At 46.0% G+C, this 20153-nt stretch overlaps 1 protein-coding gene across 1 annotated transcript in view; it reads left to right on the top strand.

Moving 5' to 3' along the window:
- Positions 1-10508: 10508 nt before the first annotated feature.
- Positions 10509-20153, top strand: part of LOC120991009 (deoxycytidylate deaminase-like) — a 93618-nt gene continuing 83973 nt past the window's right edge. The window contains exon 1 of the mRNA XM_040419899.1: positions 10509-10591. The gene's annotated coding sequence lies outside the window, so the exon portion shown is untranslated. The remainder of the gene's footprint in view (positions 10592-20153) is intronic.

Raw genomic sequence — 20153 nt, 5'->3', positions numbered from 1 at the left:
CTCTTGTTACTGGCACATTAGGGGGGGCCCCTCTTGTTACTGGCACATTAGGGGGGGCCCCTCTTGTTACTGGCACATTAGGGGGGCCCCTCTTGTTACTGGCATATTAGGGGGGGCCCCTCTTGTTACTGGCACATTAGGGGGGCCCCTCTTGTTACTGGCACATTAGGGGGGGGGCCCTCTTGTTACTGGCACATTAGGGGGGGCCCTCTTGTTACTGGCACATTAGGGGGCCCCTCTTGTTACTGGCATGTGATTGGGGGCACTTCTTACTGGCACATTAATGATGGGCATTATAGGGGCATCTACTGAGGCCACAAAGAAGGGGTATTTTATATGGGGGCTCTGTACAGTAGCATTTTATACTGGGACACATTATGGTGGGTACTATGGGGAAGGGGGGAGAGGAGTATTATGGGGTCATCTACGGGGGGCACTAAGAAGGGGTATTTTATACTTGCAAATTATGAGGGACACTGGGGCATCTACTAGGACACTATATATGGGGCATTTTATACTGGTGCATTATGGGAGGCACTAGGAGGAAGGGGGTAGAGTAGCACTATGGGGCATTTACTGGGGCCACTATATAGGGGTATTTTATACTGGCACATTATGGGGACATTAGCTCAACTGGGGGCATTACAAGGGGGTATTTTTTGCACTGTCTATTATAAGGAAAATTATTACTACTGGGGGGGCATTATGGTGGGCTTTATTACTCCCCCATGGTATGACCCCCTAGTAGCAGCACCAGCCTCTCCCTGCTCTGCTATCCCTCTGCCCCTTCTCCAAATCCTTATTATGAAATCTTTGTCATTAGGATAAAACACATCAGCTCCGCTGAGCCCCCCAGCCAAGTGTTGAAGTGGTGTCCGAGATCCCCAAGGGCCAAGCCAAGTAATTGTAATTTTTCATGTGAAATATGTTTGTTATGCACATATAGCATACACTGTGCCACACAATATACAGTATACCTCTACACTGTGTAGTCTTGTGGCAGCGGACAGAAAATATCTCTGTATGCGCCACTGGCAGAAACGGAGCCCAACCTTTGGAATCTTGGCTCTGCATCATAGCTACCAATGGCAAACCAGTGCCTATACTAGGTTATTGGGAACCTACCTTACAGATTAAAGATACTGAACTCTCATGCCAAGGGGTAGTCGTGATTCAGGTCCCAGATGATGACAATTCCCCTGTGGTCGTGGGGATGAATGTACTTGGCAACTGTTACCCTGAAGTGCTGAAAGCCTTAAAGAAAACCCTACTGACTACACCCCGTGCAACTCAATGGGTTATAAACCAGACCATTTAAGTGCTAGCCGCCCAACAAAAATTCAGCAATTAACTGGGCGAAATCTGTTGTGTCCGCATCAAGGATGCTCACCCTATCAAACTCCAGCCTGGAGCAGAGACTCTGATATGGTGCAAGGCTTGCATCGGTATCCAAAGTCAAGATTATCAGGCCCTTGTGGAACCAATACATCTTCAGGATCACCCCCTTGTCCTAGCCGCTAGAAGCGTGGTCACCGTGTCCCAAGGAAAGGTACCTATAAAATTAAAAAAGCACTATCCAGTGGCCTACCTATACCACATCCGTCAACAGGATATCCTGGATTATTCCACTGCTGCGGCTCAACAATCACTCCAAACAGTGGAGGAAGCCAAAAACCCGCCAGAACAGCCCTGGTGGGCCGAACTACACATCGGGGATACCACAACCTCTGCCGAGCAGATCAACGGCGTGCTGCACTTAGTCAAACAACACCATCAAGTCTTCAGCAAACATTCTCTGGACTATGGTCAGACTCGCTTAATAGAGCACACCATTCCAACTGGCACTCATCCTCCAATCAAGGAGAGATACCGACCAGTCCCTCCTGCCATGTACCGGCAGATGAAGAAGATGGTGCAGGATATGAGGACAGCTAATGTCATCCAGGATAGTCACAGCCCCTGGGCTGCCCCCTTAGTCCTGGTAAAGAAGAAGGATGGAACCATCCGTTTTTGTGTGGACTACCATAAGATCAACAACAAGGATGCGTACCCCCTGCCACGAATTGAAGATTCCCTGGCAGCTCTGGGATCTGCTGCTTACTTTTCAACTCTGCATCTAACCAGTGGCTATTGGCAAGTCCCCATGGCACCAGAAGATAAAGAAAAACCAGCTTTTGCCACCCCATTGGGTCTGTTTGAGTTAAACAACATGCCATTCGGGTTATGCAACACCCCTGGGACATTTCAGAGACTCATGGAAAGATGTCTTGTACACAAAAACTTTTAAACCGTGTTGCTGTACCTGGACGATGTGATCATCTACTCTAAGACCTACGAAGAGCATTTACAGCACCTGGCGGAAGTGTTTCAGACTTTGGCCCAACATGGACTGAAAGTGCAACCTTCAAAGTGTCACTTACTGAAGCCCCAAGTGAAATATCTGGGACATGTTGTGAGTGCGGAAGGCGTGAGACCGGACCCTGACAAGATAGCTGAAGTACAAAGCTGGCCGGCTCCCAAAACAGTCAAAGAGGTCAAGAGCTTCCTCGGATTTGCAAGTTACTATCAGAGATTTATCCCACACCTTGTGAAAGGTCACCCTAAAGGCTGTCAGAATTCAAAAATACCGGTGGAGTGGAATGAAGAGAGAGAAGCTGCTTTCCGACTGTTGAAAAAAAAACTTACAACCTCCAGTCCTGGGTTACCATTTTGCCTCTATACTGACGCAAGTAAGAAAGGTTTGGGAGCTGTACTATCTCAGACACAAGCTGGAACTGAAAGAGCCATCGCCTATGCCAGCAGATCTTTACGAGAGCCAGAGCGGGATGACCTTAACTACAGTTCGATCAAATTGGAATCTGGGCTGTACCTGAGAAATTTAAGGACTACCTAGCTGTTACACCTTTCACGGTCTACACCGACAATAATCCGCTAGCTCACTTGAACACTGCACGTCTGGGAGCTCTAGAACAAAGATGGGCCTCTAGACTGGCGAACTTCAACTTCACCATTAAGTACCGGACAGGAAAATCTAATGACAATGCCGACACTTTGTCTAGACTACCTGCCCAGAAAGAACCAATTTCTACTGATGAGCAGTGGGAAGATGTGGAAATGCCAATATTCTACTCCCGATTTGCCCAGCAGGAGGCCCTACACACTAGGGGCCCGACCTCTAAAGTCCCTTGTTTTCCACAGACCTGTGACCCCTCACCTCCAGTTGAGAAAGAGCTCTGGATTAAACTACAATCTACAATCAGAGAGCAGAGCCATTGGAGAACTGTTGGATTATTTTTACAGCGGAAGCATACCGGAGAGAATCCAACAGCAGAGAGCTGACTCAGAGCTAGTTCGCCTCTGGCGACAACGGAAACTACTCTTCCTACAAAGAGACCTACTCCTCAGGAGGACGCTTGATCCAGTCACCTATGAGCGCCTCCACCAGATAGTGGTGCCTCGAAGAGATGCCAAGATGGTGATGGACATGTACCATAACCGGTCTGGTCACTTTGGAACCGAAAAAATGGAAGCCACCATCAGTTGACGTTTCTACTGTATTGGCATGAGAAGTGACATTGAAACCTGGTGTCGGCATGTCCCACCTGTGCTGTGGCAAAAGGGGAAAGACATGATCAGCGAGCCCCCCCTTCATCCAATAGTGAGTAGAAGTCCTCTTGAAATCGTGGCAATCGACCACGTGAAACTGGAACCCAGCATATCCAGGTATGTCTATGCTATGAAAATCATAGACCACTATACCAAGTTCATTGTGGCTGTACCTGTGAAGGACTTAACTGCAAAAACTGCTGCCATGTGGAAGAGCTTCATTCTGCCGTATGGGTGTCCTGACAAGATATTCACCGATCAGGGATCTGCATTCGAGTCTCAGTTATTCTATGAACTTTGTGCCTTGTACAACTGCAAGAAACTGAGGACCACCGCATACCACCCTCAGGGAAATTAACTGTGCGAAAAAATGAACCTCACAATAGGGCCGAATGGCCGTTACTCCTCCCCGAACTAGTGTACCTGTACAACAATACAACTCATTGCTCCACTGGGTACACTCCATACTCCATAGACATGGCCGTCTACCTGCAGATCTTGCCCTTGACGTCCCTGTACCGGACTCTGGACCACTCCTTCCTCAATCTGAGTGGGTTAAAGAGCATCAGAAGCGCCTGGAGGACGCCAAAGAAATAGTGGACTCTAAAATAGAGAAGGCCCAACAAAAACAAAAACAGGACTTTGATATGCATGCACATGCTGAGCCCTTACAGCCTGGAGACCAGGTCTGGCTGAAAAACAATCACCCTGTAAGCAAGCTGGATAGTCGCTGGGAGCGTGAGCCATATACACTAGTGGCCATTTCCTCATCAGAGGTCTATGAAATCCAGAGAGAGGATAAAGGTACTCAACGAGTCCATCATAACAGGCTCAAGAAATGCCTACAGGAACCTGTTCAAGAGCAGCCAAAAGAAGATGATACATTACCTGAGCTGCCATTGTCTTCAGAAAGTAAGATTCAAACAGAGTTGCCTTCCATGCTTTATCCCCTTCAGTGGTTACTCCAACCTCAAATTCGAGTCCTGATGCCAGTTGCTGAGACTACTCCAAGTCAGACAGCTGATCCTCCTGCACAAGTCCAAGACTCTACTTCTACCCCTGGAGACTCGGAACTGCCCTTGCGGAGATCAAGGGACCAATAAAGGTAAACCACCTGCCCGGTATCGGGAATTCTTTGAAACCTGTGTTTAGCTACAGAGACAATAGGAGCCAAGCCATGGACACAGTTTTACTGGTAACAAACATTGCCTTTTTCATCTAACCTTTTTGTGCCTGACTTCATGGACTCCATCTATCAGCCAAACCATACCTCACGTTGGATTAAAAATTATTATTATTATTATTATTTTTTTACTTGTTACAAGTTATGCAATAATACAAGCTTGCACCCAAAGAAAGGACTCAAACGTGTACCTGAGCTCTTTGTGACTTATACTGTTCTAATCTTGCACTAATTTTGCTTAAATGTTTAAAGGTTGAGCAACGTTCAAGGTCTCATGCCCATTGTGTGGCCGCAATGTGACCTTTATGCATTTATTATGAAACTGCACTAACTTTTGCCTTTAGCCAGAGAAGTAGCTCCTTGCTTCTTTGTGCCTTGCCTAACAGTTCTGTTCTCTTTACACGGACTGCCTCTGCGGACGCTTAATACTAATGGCCTACATCTGGAGTCATATATCCCGGGTATCTAGGTAGGACCAAGTGGTAAGTCCCAGGCAGGTCCAGCAAGGGTAACCCCGCTGCTTCGGGAACGGCTAGGGGAATAAGGTACCCCTCCTTCCTGTTTGTTATATGTGCCAGGATTCGTAATGGGACTACTAAACCCCCCATCCTGGTGTGTCTTCCAGGAGTTTCATGGGATTATTATACCCTCCTCCTGTGACTGCCAGAAGTGCATGGAGACGCTAATACCTCCCCTTCTGAGCCTTTGCCTAAGGTATGGTACCTCAAGCCTTAGAGCCTTTTAGCTACTCATAGTCACCATAGTAATCGTGCTATAAGCCTTATATTTTGACTTTGGTGCAGAGAAGGGAATACAGGAAAAAGCCACCCTTCTATTTGCAAGTATTTCAGTACACCATGGTGGGACTACAGAGTAAAGACACCCCCATGCTTTCTTTAGTGTTTACAGAGCTCAGAACACTTAAAAGTTAGTCAGTAGTGATCTCTTAGTGCAGCCCTTTGGTTCACTGGTTATACCGAGAGGGAAACTGTTACTTAGGACACCCTACTCATACGGGTAGGAACCTCAGGGTAGACGTTATATGTTTGTCTTTCTATGTCTTTATGTGTATTCCATGCAGCCCTTTGTATTAATTTGGGTACCCCAGAGCTTATTCCTCTTATCCCAAGCACAAGCCGAGGACTGCTTGATTCAAAGTAAGGGGGAATGTAACACCCCAGAGTTGTGTTACTACACTCCTCTACCCTGCTACTGCCCTTCAGGAGCCGTTATATTGTCATTTGATGTGATTTTGATTATGTCATTCACAAATGTGCATAACACCATGTTAAAGGTAATTTTTTTCCTTGTAATGTTCCAGGTTGACCAGCAGGTGGCAGCATCATTGGTGGGGATAGTTTTAATGTTATGGCTGTTCAGAGTGGAACAATTCTGTTCTGCCCCCCTGCTTAAGGGAAGTGGAGGCCCCCACATCCTGCAGCAAGGGAGGAAAAAACCAGTTATAACCAGTTCTAGCTCTCCCTGCATAGGGAAGACAGCAAGGGTGAAGTCTCATGCTGAGATTTGATCAAATTCCCAGTCTGAGCTCTGCAGCTCAGCTGGATGACACAAAGCAGAAAGTTACAGACAACTCCAGTTCCAGGAAGAAATTCCTGCCACAGTATAGAGCTACAAAGCAGAAGTCTTTTCCTGCAAGCTCCAGGTTGATAGAGCAGAAGATAAATCCCTGCCAACCATTGCCAATACCTGCTAGGACCTAAGACAAAAGCTGTATCTTGCTTGGATGAAAGTTACAATCAGTAAAGACAAGTTTGAATGTCACCAAAAGTCTGGATCTCAATTTCTGCTGCAAATTCCTCTATTACTCCCACTATCACTACCCTCAATTTATTGCAAGTGAGCCAGGAGTCCAGCTGTACCCAGGTAGGAGACACCGTTGACACCATTACCACTACCATACAGAGACATTACACCACTCTGGCATTCCTAAACTGGGCGTGAGTTATAACACCTTTGAAGGGCCCTGTGACAATACCCTGCGCACACTGCAATTGGCGTCACAAACAAACTATAGACTATTATACCCATATCCTGACCCACTGCATTAAAGTGGCGTCAGTATACCCGCATCCTGGTCACTGCACAAGGAAGTTCAGTCAGTCAGTTTTTTCTGTGCCGGTGCAAACAACATCTCCTAGCAACCATCAGTGAAAAACTCATTGCATCTGGATGCAATGCGTTTTTTCACTGAAGCCCTATTCACTTCTGTGGGGCCAGAAAGCAGAATATAGAACATGCTGTGATTCTCACGCAATGCAAAAATGATGATCACTTCACACATTGCACCTGCGCGGAAAAGTCGCTTGTGTGAAAGGGGCCTTAAAAAACATATAATGATGTCACATGTAGGTATAATGCACACATGATGCACTATACAGCATACAGTAGTGATGTCACAACACAAAAAAAATACAAAAAGTGATATAGAGAAGTGATTATGCACACTGCAGGGGTAACCATTGGGTACTATACTCATAGTAAAACTTAAAATGGGATTGCATTTAATTTTTCATGTTGCCTTACATATACTTCATTACTAAATGTACCATATGTTTGAGTGAATTTTAGTTGTTAGACTTTATTGCAGCTGCTATGCCTGCTACCCTGGTAATTATGCCCAGCAGTTTAACTAGGAAAGGTTGGGCCCCATGTGATAAAAAAAAATAAAAAATTAACCATTACTCATCTGTTAAGTTCCCTTCCTGCTACCAATATAACACTAACCTTCTATGTTCATGAGCTGTCTTGCATGCAGTCTTCTCAGTTGGCAGTTCATGTTAGACCGCCCCCTTGAATACCAGGGCAGTCATGGAGGGAGTCAGGAGCACAACTAAGGGGCTATTCACACCGAATTTTTCTAGGCAGAATTTTGGCACGGACACCACAACAAAATTCTGCCTGAAGCCGCACTGGGAGGCAGCACTGAAGATCTCGGAGCACCTGCAACCACGCCGAGAAGGGACATGCCACAATATTCAGCGCTGCTTCCCATTAAAAAGAATGGGAGGGAGAAACGATGCAGCTGCTGGATGAATTTCGGTAGGTTGTCTGGGCCAAACTTCTGCTGGAAAAGAACGCTGTGTGAACGCCCCATAACAATTCAGATGAGAAACAGAAACTCCTCTCTGACTCGACAGTTCCAGGCAGCTTAGGCCTTTTTCACGTCATTGTTTCGTTTTCAGTTCTTCTGATCCATCAGAAGAACCAGAAAATAAACAAAAGAACAGATCCTGTATTTTTGGCATCCGTTATGCACATTTTGCATCCATTTTAGCTATTTGCATCTGAGATCCGTTATTTTAGATGGGAAAAAAAATTCTTTGTGTAGGACTTTTTATCCCCTTCTAAAATGAAACTTATATATATGGTAAAAATATATGATCCGTATTTTTTTTTGTTTATTTTTCTGTTCTTCTGACGGATCGTAAGAACGGAAAACTAAACATAAAGGATGAACGTGACTGTGAAGGATGCAATATGTATGTAATTCTTTGTATCCTCCACTATTTTGACTGATTGTTTGCCAGGCTAGGCCTCCTAACATTGTGGACCTGATAGCAGCCATTATGGCTGCTATAGTGGTAGTTACGCCCATTCTTGACAGGTCCGATTTAAGCATTGCTAAAGATCCTAGAAACCAAAATCCATCAGATCTGCTTGGCTCCTTATACTAGTTTTACTTGTAATTGTTATTTTTGAATGCACTACAGATTTTCAAATCATAGCTATAATCACTGCGTGTCATAGCAACTGAATAAGAATCTTATAAACATGACCACGATGAAACTCTATGGTCGGGTATATCATTCTTTATTTTTCTAGAAAATAATGAATCGCTGAGCATACATCTAATTGTCAATACATATAAACTCAGACTATAACAGCACATTAAAGCTTAATTCCTCTACATTATATAAAATCATTTTCCCAAATACTGCAGAATAAGGGCTCATGCACACGATCGTTGGATGTTTTGCGGTCTGCAAATTGGGGATCCGCAAAACATGGATACAAGCCGTGTGCGTTCATCATTTTGTGGAACATTCGGCCCCTAATAGAACAGTCCTATCCCGGTCCGAAATGCGGACAATAATAGGACTTTTTTTTTTTTTTTTTTAAGTGGAACGGCCATGCGGACATGGGCTGGGCTTCCATCTGTTCAACATGTTTATTAAAGGGGTTGGCCACTTTCTGGTTATTGTTGACCTATGTGTTTGTGAGATGATTATATGGCACTTACTATTATAGCCTTTGATGAAATTCTGTGCCATTTTCTATATTTCATAAGGTCTGCTCCCCTGTTTACAAAGTCTTTCGTGCTGCCCACACAGAGGTCCTGTCCATAAGATGGCTGCTGATGGAGGGTCGTGTGACCAAGCAAATCATCTCCATGTGATGTCTCTTGCATTCAAATACACTGCACCTGCCATCTGCACTTCACTGCTGGGAGTTTAATGCAGGTGCCGTGTATTAAAATGGAGGAGACATCACATGGAGGTGATTTTTCTGGTGACATGAACCTCCATCAGTGACCTCTGTGTGGATAGCACAAAAGACTTTGTAAATAAGGGGGCATAGCTTATGAAATATAGAGAATAGTGCAAAATTTCAGCAAAGGCTATAATAGTAAGTGCCATATAATCATCTCACAAACACATTGGTCAACAGTGACCAGAAAGTGGCCAACACTTATAAGTTTTAACCCAGAACATGGCGTATAAAGTGGCACAAATATATGCCGCTCATAGCAGGCATAGGTATCCCTATCTTGCTTAAAGGGATTGTCTCACTTTGGCAAAAGGCATTTATCATGTAGGTAAAGTTAATACAAAGCACTTACTAATATATTGTCATTGTCCATATTGCCTCCTTTGCTGGTTTGATTCCATTTTTCCATTGCATCATATACTTTCCATGGTCATAACCTTCTCGCCCTATGCAAACTTCCACATTCCCAGCCACCAGAGAGTCCAGTGGTTTTTCCTATAGTGTACAAGCATGGCCACTGCTGCTGGATTGCAGGGCGGTCGTAACCATGGAAACGAGAAGTATATAATGCAATGGAAAAATTAGTTAAGCCAGCAAAGGAGGCAATATAGACAATCACAATACATTAGTAAGTGGCTTACATTAACTTTCTCTATATAAAAAATGCCATTTGCTGAAGTAAGACAACCCCTTTAAAGACAGCCCAAGTTATACCAACATTCTTAAGAGACGTTTACCGCGTAAAAGGTCACTAACATTTTTTAAAAACTTTTGATATGTCATTGAGCCATATCAAAAGTTTAGTTTTGTGGGGGTCTGCGTGCTAATATCTACAGGTAGAACAAGAAAAAAAAATGTCCTTGCTTTCTTATGGGAGCCCAGTTATCATTGACAGTGGGCTTCCTGCTCCCACAGCTGCTCTACAAGGACTTCAGGAAGAGATAAGTGCGGACCGCCCAGACGTTTGCAGTCAATAAGCGGTCCAAAAGTGGTTAAAAAGCAATTGATAAAAGTTGTAATGATTTACTTGGCAAGTTGCATTTGTTACTATTTAATTTTACTGCCTGCAGGCAAAAGAGTTTGACAATTTCCAAAACTACGAAACCTATAAATGTACAGATATGTGATTTAACAATTCATAAATTATCCAGTGTAGAAATGCTGTTTACCGGAGCTGTGCTAATGATACATTACTTGTTTCTTTATTATGGCAAACGCATATGACCCCCAGTGTCTCACTGAAAACAATGATAGTTCCAGCCTCATTAGAACTACAGCAGATGGCCTATTAAGGTATTGCTGACATTTCTATCCATTTTGGCTTGCTGAGTAAAACTGTCACCTTTACACATCTTGTAAAATACCAAAGGAATTATCCACATTTAAATGAAATCTACCACCACTAGATTTCTCTGTGTTCTCTGTAGCACTTTTGATTTTGCCCCCAGTCTACATGTTTGATGGTATGAAAATGCTGGGATGAATTAAAACCACATCCCTGTTTCCCTAGTGTTCTTGAAGTAGACTTTTCATCCATTACATGAAATCCCACCTTCTTGTTGTATAGTTATAGGATTTGTTTATCTGCCATGACAAATAAAGGCGACATTAAAACTAGGGAGAGGATGGAGCAGAGACTTAACTAGAACATTTCTCATTATTGTTATGACTTTCAGTCCCTCTTGATATCATGACCTAGTTTGAACTATAAAAGCTAATCACCAAAGAAGTTCATTTTAGCTATACGTGTATCTTTTCTCAGTTCCAAGATTCATGGAAGATATTGAACATTATTGTGAGACCAAATTCTTAATGCGTACTTGAGTTTTCAAAAAGTTTGCATAATTGCTATGCTTTTTTGTACAATTATAACTGTGAGGGAACTGGTGTTTTTAGGGTTCTCAACTATAGTCTCTTTCAGCCATATTATTTCCTTTTTCAGCTGCACAGCGAGATGCATTTCCCTCAGAAGCAGGAGGTATCTCCCTTCTGTTAAATCTTCCAGTACTGTATGCAGTGACCTCGCTTCCCTTAATTCCCACTATGAACAAATGAGAGATAAGCTTCTCTGCTTTTCAGAAACAGTGTAGAAGCAGTACTTCTATCAGGCTCGGTATCTCAGCTAGCTCTGACATGTCCCCATTTCCTGTGAACCCTCTTCTGAATCTCTGATATCAGGGATGGGTCTTGCCTGACAACTGGCAGTGGACTGCAAATTAGGTGGAAGTGAGACCCCTAGTGGCCATGACTTTACAGCTTTTTCAGGTGGATGCAGGCATATTTTCTAAATAAAGTGATTTACAATTTTGCTAGTTACAACATCCTCTATAAATGAAATTGTGTGAAAGTACAGTGACTCTTTAAACCTCTTCCAACCAGATGCCTGCAGTGTGCTATTACAAACTGCCACTTGCCCCTTGAATAATTAATAATGCTTCTGTGCCCCTTGAATAAATAATAATGGCTGTGTGCCCCTTGGATAAATAATGGTGGCTATGTGTCAATTTAATATATAATAATGGTGGTGTGCCTTTTCAATAAATAATAGCCGTGTGCCCTTTGAATATATAGTAGTGCCTCTGTGTCCATTGAATACATAATAATGCCTCTGTGCGCCTAGAATGAATAAAAAGAATAATAATACCTCTGTGACCCTTGAATAAATAATAACAATAATAATAATAATAATGCCTGTGTGTTAGTGTTGGGCGAGCATGCTCGGCCGAACCGCTGTTCGGCTCGAGCATCACTATGCTTGGCACATGGCGGTACTCGGCCGAGTACCGCATGTGTTCGAGCGCCATGCTCGAGTCTCCTCCCCGCACGTTTCTCGGCTGCTATGCAGCTAATAAATGTGCAGGTAGGTACTGCCCTCACTGTAATGCCAGTACATGGCTACTGGCATTACAGTGATTGGCTGACCGGAACACGTCATCGGGTGCTATATAGCACCCGATGATGCATGTTCTGCTCATTTGTAGTCAGGGAGAGCTGCGCTGCGGAAGGGACAGAGAGTGTAGGGAGTCGGATCGCAATCAATTTAGTAGAAAAAAATGTTTCAAAGACCCAAAAGTCCTTTTAAGGACTATTGTGTGTGGTGGCAGGCTGGCAGTATTTTATAGATACAGTACAATCTTTTTTTTCCATAATTTTGAATACTTTTTCTATAGAGGGTGTCTGCGGTGACTAGTGACATCTGTCCAATACCTTCTGTGTCAGGGCCAGAGATTGGAGAAATATAAGTGAAAATTAATATATTTATTCCATCATTTTAAATACTTTTTATATAGAGGGTGTGAGGGATACCACCCCTCGTGCCCACTTGACGTCAACTACGTCGAGCTCACGTGACGTGGTATGGTCCCTGGTTACCAAGACGTGACGTTACGCCCTCCTGGAGAAGAAGGTAAGGTCAGCTTGGTACAGTTTACACAAACACCTCCTGTCCACGCGGGCACAGAGAGGCAACAAGCTGAGAGAGCCTTTTCACTGCCACAGTGAAACAGCGCTTTCTCAGCCTGGGTATTCTGCCACCAGCTTCTCATTTGATTTAAGCCCGATCTGCTAACGGGATTATATAGGGTGAGAAACCAACCCGCGGTAGCTTATAACTAGGCCGAAACACGGACATGGGGATTCGTGATCGAGATACAAGACAGCACAAGATTAAATTATATATTTAATCGCCTTAAGGGCACACTAGTTCACACACTATACACAAAGAATAAATACAGTGGTCTGAGGTTACAGGTAATATGGTACAAACAGGATTACACAAAATTCAAGTCAGTTACCGGGTAGATGAATGTTCCTTTGGGTTATGGTTAGTCCTTTGCTGTATTCACATGGAGGGCAGTCATGTCAGCTGGTTGCAGGTCCCTCTAAACAAATGGCATGATGTGACCCTCATTCAGAGAAAAGACACGCCCGCTTGCTGGCACAAGCCTTTTAAACTGTAGCCAGCCCCTCCTTTGGGAAGGGTCCACTCCCCCTCTTCTGGGCTGGCATTAAATGACCCACAAAACCCTTTAGGGTTCATAGCTCCAGACCAGAACTTCACAGGGGGATGGTTCTGGGACCAACAGATCCGCCTGGTACCGTTATTTGGTTTCTGTGGAGAGATATGTATATCTCCCTTCCCTGGCATCCCACCACCAAACTAAGACCATGGGCATGCTCATCGTGGCCACCGGGACACAAATATGTATCCGGTTTGCGCCTGTGATGGCTGGACGATTCATGATTCCTTATTAGTGGCCAGTTCCATGCTGTCTGCTAGATTTGATTGAACTGGGGAATGGCTTAGACTCCCTGCAGGGAGGTTTTTCTGCAGGATACTTTCTGTCTGAATGGAGTGTGAAATTGTAAACAAAGGTGGCCTGCAAGAAGTTCCCTGCCATATGGCTGGGGCTTTGAAGCAGGGCCCTCCTGTGGAGTTCACTACCTCTGCTATCTTTCAGCAAAAGGTGGGTGTAGGGACATAGCTGACAGTAAATATTAATCCATATTCCTCACAGAGGGTGTCTGCAGTGACTAGTGACATCTGTCCAATACCTTCTGTGTGTCAGGGCCAGAGATCGGAGAAATATAAGTGAAAATTAATATATTTTTTCCATAATTTTCAATACTTTTTATACAGAGAGTGTCTGCAGTGACTTGTGACATCTGTCTAATACCTTCTGTGTGTCAGGGCCAGAGATTAGAGAAATATAAGTGAAATCTATTTTCCTTTTTCCATACTTTTATGTACTTTTTCAATATACTGTGCTTGCTGAGCTGTGACATCCCTGCCACATCTTGTGTGTCAAGCGTGCATATAACATTTGATATGAAGAAAGCAAACACTAAGGGACGGGGAAGTGGCCGTGATGCTGATGGTTCACGCAGAGGCCGTGGCCCTGGGCGCGTTGAAACAGTGCCTGCTGCCAGAGCACAAGAAAAACAATCATCCAAGTTACCTAGCTTCATGTCCCAGTTTGCAGGGTGTCGCAGGACAAAACTTTTGAAGTCAGACCAGTGCGACCAGGTGGTTGGTTGAATTGCAGCAGATAATGCTTCCAGTCGGTTAAGCACCACCCGGTCTTCCACCAAGTCCAGTCTCAGTAGCCAAGAGTCTCGTCAACAGAATTCTCTCCCAGATCCTCCTTCCTCCCACCATGGAGAGTCTGGCCAAACAAGTGATCCCACACTCGGAAACTCAGAGGAGCTCTTTTCATAGCCATTACTTGATTTGGCCCTCTCACCAAGCACTCTTGAAGAGGGACATGAGATCTTGTGCCCTGATTCCCAACCTCTTGAGCATCCACAGTCACAAGAACATGACGACGGGGAATGGCAATTAGTGTTTAATGAGGTGGATGATGATGAGACACAGTTGCCAATGAGTCAACCGCAATTACTGTCTCAAGAGGTTGATGAAGAGGATGAGACACAGTTGTCAATCACTGAGGTTGTGGTTAGGTCATCAAATCAAGAGGATGATCAGAGTAAGGAAGTGGAAGAGGAGGTGGTGGACGATGAGGTCACTGACCTAACCTGGGAAGGTGGAAAGCCGAGCGAGGACAGCAGTATAGAGGGGGAAGGATCTGCAGCACCGTAATAGGCTGGAAGAGGCAGTGGGGTGGCACAAGGGAAAAGGCGGGCCACACCAAACAGTCCAGCAACTGTTCCACGGAGCACCCCCTTGCGTAAATCTCCTCCTCTACCCCTATGGAACGTGCTGGCCAATCGCCTGTCGAAGGCGCAGTTGAGGATGCCTCCTGCCCTGCTCCTGGACCTTCGCAAGCACCATCAGCAACCACATCCACTTCCCTGTCTCAGCGCAGCGTCCAAATGTCATTACCCCAGGCATTTGATTGCAAGCGCAAATACCCAGCCACCCACCCACAGGCCATAGCACTAAATGCGCACCTTTCAAAATGACTGGCCCTGGAAAGGTTGCCATTTGTGGACACTGAGGCCTTCCGTAGCCTGATGTCGGCGGCCGTCCCGCGGTACTCTGCCCCCAGCCGCCACTATATTTCAAGGTGTGCCGTGCCCGCCTTACACCAACATGTGTCCTGAACCGTCACACGTGCCCTGACAAACACAGTTACTTGGAAGGTCCACTTAACCACGGACATATGGACAAGTGCATTTGGCCTGGGATGCTACATTTCCCTGACGGCCCACTGTGTGAACATTGTGGAGGCCGGGAGCGAGTCATACCCTGGGATGGCACAGGTGCTACCGACGCCAAGGATTGCGGGCCCTACGACGATCAGGGTTTCCGCCAGCACCTACATTATTGGCTCCAACCCCCCACTTCTCCTCCTCTGCCTCCTCCTCCACTTCCACCTCAGAATTATCCGCGTGCAGCACTAGTCAGCCATCAGCCGGTAGCTGGAAGCAGTGTAGCACTGCAGTGGGGAAGCGTCAACAGGTCGTGCTGAAGCTGATATGCTTAGGGGATAAACAGCACACTGCCGCAGAGCTGTTGCATAAGAGACCAGACTGAGCTGTGGCTCTTGCCACTCAACCTACAACCAGGCATGGCTGTGTGTGATAATGGCTGTAACTTGGTGGCGGCTTTGGAGCTCGGCAAACTCACACACATCCCATGCCTTGCCCACGTCTTAAAATTAGTGGTTCAGCGGTTTCTCAAAACCTACCCCAATTTGCACGAGCTACTAGTGAAGGTGCTCCGCGTGTGTGCACATTTCCGCAAGTCATCGACAGCTTCAGCTGGTCTGTCAACGCTGCAGCAGCGCTTTAACTTGCCAGCTTACTGGCTGCTGTGCGACGTGAGCACGCGCTGGAACTCCACTTTCCACATGTTGGCCAGGCTTTGTGAGCAGCAGAAGGCAGTAGTGGAATACCAGCTGCAACATGGTTGTCGCCTTTCCAGTCAGCTTACGCTAATCAGAGGTGAGAAATGGGCATGGATGTCTGACCTCTGTGACGTTTTAAGAAACTTTGAGGAATCAACACAGATGGTGAGCGGCGATAACGCCATTATCAGCGTAACCATCCCACTTCTGTGTGTACTCAAATGCTCGCTGCTCACAATTAAGGACGACGCTTTTCATGTGGAAGAGGTGGAAATGGGGGAATAAGACATTACCAGGGTGATAGCCAGACCACCCTCAGTTCGTCTTCTCAGCGCGAATTGGACGATGAAGAGGAGGAGCAGGAGACGGTTGCCTCAGCTACAGAGGGTAGTACCCATGGAAGTTTTATTCCATCTGTTCAGCGTGGGTGGGCAGAAGAGGATGAGGAGATTGAGAGTGATCCTCCTGATGACAACAGCAAAGTCTTGCCTGTTGGTACTCTGGCACACATGGCTGACTTCATGTTAAGCCGCCTTTCCCGCGACCTGTGCGTTATACGCATTTTAGACAACACGGATTACTGGGTGTTCACCCTTTCGACCCCTGCTACAAATAGAACTTCTCAGTGATGCAATGTAGGCCTCTTCCGGCCTGTGTCCCGCTCTGTACGGCTCAGGCGGCGCAATGATGTAATTGCGCCACCTGCACCGGACTTTGATAGGCTGCAGGCTCGCAACTCAATGTCAGAGGAACGGGCAAGGGAGAGGCCTCTCCCCTGCCCCACCGTTCACCTGTATCGCCGTCCAGAGGATGGCGATACAGATGAATATAGACATGAGCGCTTGCACAATGGAAGCTCTCATCTCTCCCTGCCGCTGCCACCGCTGCCGGGCCCCCTAATGGCTGCGGGCCCTCGGTCCATGACCAAGTGCCCTAATAGTCAGTCCGCCCCTGATAGGACATGCTCTATGTTTTTTGCGGGGACACGGAACGGAAGTGCAGATGCGGACAGCACACGGTGTGCTGTCCACATTTTTTGCGGCCCCATTGCAATAAATGGGTCTGCACCTGTTCTGCGGACCCAGTCATGCGGACGTGTGAATGGACCCTTATGCTGTGGATTTGCTGCATAAAATTACGCTAGGAACACAGATCGTGTGCATTAACCCTTAAAGGGGTTATCCGAAACTATAAACTGCCCCCCATATGCCCGAGCTCCTCACGTGGAAATATACTTACCCCTCTCCCTGCGCCGCTCCTGGTCCCCACACCGATGCTGGTGCTGCTCTTCCCTGTGAACGGATGACAACAACCGGTGTCAGGGTGGGGAGCAGCCAATGGCAGACGGGGACAGGGATGAGCCTCCCTAGCATTGCCGGTGACGCTAGGGAGGCTTGTCCCGGACTGCCATTGGCTGCTCCCCCCGACACCAGATGTTTTAATCCATGCACGGGGAGAAGCGGCAGTGTGGGGACCAGGAGCGGCACAGGAAGCAGGGTAAGTATATTCCGCGTGAGGAGCTCGGCATATGGGGGGGCATTCTTTTGGCACTCCAGCTGTTCAGAAACTACAACTCCCAGAATCATCTTCACTTCTATAGGAGTTACAAGAACATCTGCGTTATTGTGCATGATAGGGGTTGTAGTTTGAGAGCAGCTGGACTCGGAGGTTGCTGATGACAGGGGTTCATGCAGTTCCTGAACCATTTATATAATCCCTGCATATGATTCTTGTATCGGGCTGGAGGAGGTCAGTGCACAGCCATTTACCACTGACTAACCTATGACATCTACACAGAGACATCACCCATTCACCCTGACAGACCCCACTACTTATAAGAGGAGGAGGAGGCAGCTACAGAGCAGGGGGCAGCGGTGGCCATGGGGAGGGTGGCGGAAAGCCGTTGCTACAAGTCTCAGGGTTGCTATAACTAAAGTCTCAGGGTTGATACAGCGGCGTCCCTAACACCCAAGCAGAGCAACAGTGCCAAACAGATTGCAGGATGCGCCCGTATAAAAGGCGCAAGACACAGCCCAGATACATTATCCCGGGGACCTGTCCACTGCGCGCAGCCATGGCAGACACTCAGAGCCTCAACGAGAAGTGGGACAAGCTGAACAAGAACTATCATGATGTGAGCAGACCGGCCACGCACGGTACTGTATATGACATGGGCTGTGATAGTGGGGCATGAGTGCCTGTCGGTGTGCTGAGCAGGCAGATAGGCACACGTACATGCCCTCTATGTGCCCTGTGTTATACGGTACTTCTCAGCAGGTACAGCCTGTGTAATGGGATTACATGATTACTGTATCTGTGTGTACACCACCACGGCTGGAGAGACAGCGGTAACCAAGGACGCTCGTTGTCATGGAGACAGGAAGCTCGTTCGAGGTGGAAACCAGTGCCAGCTCTTATGTTATCAGCACAAGTGTATGACTGTACCCACTAGAATAAGTGTATGGCTGTACTCAATATACTGCACTATACAAGTGTATGACTGTACCCACTAGATTGGACTATACAAGTGTATGGCTGTACTCACTAGACTGGACTATACAAGTATATGACTGTACTCAATATACTGCACTATACATGTGTATGACTGTACCCACTAGACTGGACTATACAAGTGTATGACTGTACCCACTAGATTGGACTATACAAGTGTATGGCTGTACTCACTAGACTGGACTATACAAGTGTATAACTGTACCCACTAGACTGGACTATACAAGTATATGACTGTACTCAATATACTGCACTATTACATGTGTATGACTGTACCCACTAGACTGGACTATACAAGTGTATGACTGTACCCACTAGAATAAGTGTATGACTGTACCCACTAGACTGGACTATACAAGTGTATGACTGTACCCACTAGACTGGACTATACAAGTGTATGACTGTACTCACTAGACTGGAATATACAAGTGTATGACTGTACTCAATATACTGCACTATACAAGTGTATGACTGTACTCACTAGACTGGACTATACAAGTGTATAACTGTACAAACTAGACTGGACTATACAAGTATATGACTGTACTCAATATACTGCACTATACATGTGTATGACTGTACCCATTAGATTGGACTATACAAGTGTATGACTGTACCCACTAGACTGCACTATACAAGTGTATGGCTGTACTCACTATACTATACAGGGTCCGCTCACCAGCAGGCCCTCATATATAATTTTTTAGAGGGTCCGCTCACCAGCAGCCCCTCATATATAATTTTTTAGAGGGTCCGCTCACCTGCAGGCCCACAACTCAAATCTTTTACAGGGTCAGCTCACCTGCAGGCCCGCAAATCAAATCTTTTACAGGCTCACAACTCAATGTGAATGAGGCCCACCTTTATGCGATATACAGGTTGTATCGGAGTGCCTGTTCCTTGTACTTTTTGGCAGCACTTGCACTTTATATACAAGTAAATATACAGGAAAGAATGTTTTCAATTTTTTTTCCTATAAAATCGATTTTTTTACTTTCTGTGTAAAATCTTAATTAGATTCTGGGCCTGGTGATCAGTTTAAGGCCTTTTAAGCAGCATCAGTAGCAGCATGGTGATAAAAATGAGCTGCAAGGTGACATGGTGTGGAGATGGCAGCATGAGGAGGCCACATAGTGGCACAATGACTGAGTCTAGATAAAAGACTAAGGCCACAGATTGTTTAGAAAGATGCAGATGGAAAGAAATCTGTGGAGCTGTATCACGGTCACCTGCAGATTAATGCAGACCAGGGGCATAGCTATAGGGGAAGCAGGGGAAGCTGCAGCTTTGGGGCCCTAACCCAGAAGGGGCCCCTCCAGGAGGAGGAGGAGTAAAGGATTTGGTCAGGGCCCCCTCAACAGTATTACACAATGAAATTATATACAGTGACAGTATAGACGGTGTAGGAAACGGATGCCGACCCTGGTCTGAGAGAGAGATCTTGACTAGCCACAGGAATGGGGGCGGCATGAAAGGAAGGGGTCGCTAAAAATTTACTGTGAGATGGAGCCCCATTCAAAAATTTGCTGTGGGGC

The sequence above is a fragment of the Bufo bufo genome, chromosome 2 (genome assembly GCF_905171765.1).
Source record: "Bufo bufo chromosome 2, aBufBuf1.1, whole genome shotgun sequence".
Taxonomy (NCBI): domain Eukaryota; kingdom Metazoa; phylum Chordata; class Amphibia; order Anura; family Bufonidae; genus Bufo; species Bufo bufo.
The sequence above is the reverse complement of the archived record's forward strand: the minus strand, read 5'-3'. Positions and strand labels throughout refer to the sequence as shown.